Consider the following 3158-nt stretch of genomic DNA (forward strand, 5'->3'; position numbering starts at 1 on the left):
TTCCTCTCTCTCTCTCCCTCCCTTCCTCCCACCCACTCTCTCCCTCTCCCTCTCTGCCCCTCTCTTCCTCTCTCTATCTCTCTCCCTCTCTCTCTCCCCCTCTCTTCCTCTCTCTCTCTCTTCCTTCCTCTCCTTCTCTCTCTCTCCCTTCCTCTCTCTCTCTCCCTTCCTCTCTCTCTCTCTCCCTCCCACCCTCTCTCTCCCTCTCTGCCCCTCTCTTCCTCTCTCTCTCTCTCCCCCTCTCTTACTCTCTCTCTCTTCCTTCCTCTCTCTCCCCCTCTCTCTTCCTTCCCCTCTCTCCCTCCCTTCCTCTCTCTCACTTCCTCTCTCTCTCACTCTCTCTTCCTTCCCCTCTCTCCCTCTCACTCCCTTCCTTCCTCTCTCTCTCCCTTCCTCTTTCACCCCCCCTCTCTCCCTTCCTCTCTCTCTCTCTCTCTCTCTCTCTCTCTCTCTCTTCCCCCCCCCTTCCTCTCTGAAAGAAATAAAACTATATTTAAAAAACAAACCAACCTGCTCAGGCCTGCCGCTCATACAGGGAACGAGCGGTGCGTTCACCCATCACCCCACCGAGTCCACTGAGAAGACAAAAACCACGCTAGGCTTTTGAGCCGAGATTTAAACCAGGGATTTGCACAGGTGACAGGAGAGGCAGGACACCCAGAGATGAGCAGCTGCAGGAAGCTGCCCCTCCTGGGGCCGACAGAGGAGGGTGGGTTCCAGACTGAGGCTCAGGCAGCAGACAGAGCTGGAGCCATGGCCCTGGAGCCCAAGGCCCTGGAGGGAGGGATTACAAGGCACCAAGAGGAGCCCAGGCTGACAGCAGGAGGAAAGAAATATCCCCAGCTTCCTCCTCCTCCTAGGCTCCCCCTTCTCCCTTGGCTGGGATTGGCTCAAAGGCTTAGAGGCAAGGGACCCTGGGAAATGTAGTTCCCTAGGCCACAAACCAGGGCCCAGAAAGGCAGGAAGTGGATCTGGAACAAAGGCAAATGCCAGGATGCTGGCTCTGTCTTCCTCTCACGAGTGCAGTAAACCTTATGGAGCACCTAGCTGCTGGGAGATCATGGAAAACGGAAACGCTGGGTCCTGTCCTCACCGAGCCTACAGTCCAGCAGCACCTGGCCTGGCCCAGCCCAGCCAGCCCAGCACCTTCCACCAGCCTGGGGGAGGTGGGTAACTGGCTGTGGGCCCTGGGTTGCTGCCCGTGTGCAGAGAGGATGTGACAGGGGCAGAGATAGAATGTGGGGGACTGTTATGCCCAGATTTCGTGATCCCCAAAGACCACCAGGGAGCCGAGTCCGATGCAAAAGCAAAGAGCCTTTTAATCGAGCTAGCTCGAGCTCAGTCACACACACACACACACACACACACACACACACACACACACACACACACGCACACACGCACACACGCACACACGCGCACGCGCACGCGCACGCGCACGCACACGCACACGCACACGCACACGCGCACGCGCACGCGCACGCACACACGCCGGCACAGCGGCAAGGTGGAGAGAGAGAGAGTCAGCCCCCAAACGCGCTGATTTATAGGGGGCCTGGGAGAGGTAGGAGGGGTGAGGTAGTGTGGCCTCCGCTGATTGGTTGGGATCAGGTTGCACATGGGGGCAGGGCGCGGCTTACCTTCCCCTTGCATTTCTATTGGCTAATTCAAAAGTGTGGGTTGGGCTCTTGGAGAGGTTCTAGGGCGGGAACCTGACTCCACGAGGTGGAAGATATGGAACAAAGGGAACATGGAGTCGGTCTCTCCCCGCCTTTTCATTCCCCCCTTGTCTTGAAACTTACAGGCCCAATCATGGGTCGGTTTGTATTTCTACTGGACAACATTCCTGGGTCACGAGGGTACACCATCCCAAATTCCCTGCACTGATAAAATCGGAGTCCCCAAGTCTTCCCGGTGTCCCATCCAGTAGCCTTCCTTCCCCCTCCAGCATCAGGCAGGTCGAGCTCGCCGAAGCTTGAGCTTGAGCGGGTTGCGTTGATCTCGATCGATGCTCAATTTGGTGACGAAGTCTTCCCGGATCACAGATGGGTCCGCTGACCGGACGTGAGTGTGATGGACCCAGGTCGCGACGCCGTCTACCTTGAGAGCGGTGGGGGTCGTCAGCACTACGACGTAGGGACCCTTCCATCATGGCTCAAGGGTCTCCCGGCGGTGTCTCTTCATGTAGACCCAGTCCCCGGGCTTATGCTGATGAGGAGTCGGGGCTGGGCAGGTCTCGTAGATAGCACGGAGGCACGGCCAAATGTCCTCGTGCGCCCTCTGGAGCCCTCTCAAGGAAAGAAACAGTTCTTGACTTTCAAATTCTGTAAGAAATTCGGCTTTAAGGTTAGGGATAATAGGGGGTGGCCGGACAAACATGATCTCATAAGGAGTAAAACCCAGGTGTAGGGGGAGTTCCTAACCCGGTAAAGGAGAGCCACCCAGTCCCCGCCAGTCTCCATGGTCAATTTGGTCAGGGTCTCTTTTAGAGTTCTATTCATCCTTTCTACTTGCCCTGAGCTTTGGGGCCTATAAGCACAATGCAATTTCCAATTTGCCCCAATGGCCTTGGCCACTGCCTGCGTTACCTGCGAGACAAAAGCTGGTCCATTGTCTGACCCTATCTCAGCGGGAAAACCTTACCTGGGCAAGATGTCTTCCAGCATATACCATCACCCCGTCTCCTCCTTTGCTTGGGGAAGCTTCCTAATGTGCTGTAACTCCTCCAGGGAATATCCTGGATGAACTGGCAGAACTGGGTCTCCTGGGTCTGGGAGCTGTAAGGCCATGGTGGGGATCGGAGAAATGGCTACTGCCTTGGCCTCCTGGTCAGCCCTGCGGTTTCCTCTTGCCACTGGGTTGTCAGCCTTCTGGTGTCCTTGGCAGTGTATGATGGCCAATTTGGCAGGGAGCCATAAGGCTGAGAGTAAGTCGAGTATCTCCTGTTTATTCTTTATAGTCCGCCCCTCTGCTGTTAGTAGCCCTCTCTCTTGGTAGATTGCCCCATGAACATGAGCGGTGGCGAATGCATACCGGCTGTCTGTGTAGATGTTGAGCCGCTTTCCAGCTCCCAGTGTCAGGGCCTTGGTGAGGGCCACAAGCTCTGCTCTCTGGGCTGATGTCCCGGAGGGCAGAGCCTCTGCCCATACAGTGTCCGT

Source organism: Plecotus auritus (genome assembly GCF_963455305.1).
Source record: "Plecotus auritus genome assembly, chromosome: 9".
NCBI lineage: Eukaryota > Metazoa > Chordata > Mammalia > Chiroptera > Vespertilionidae > Plecotus > Plecotus auritus.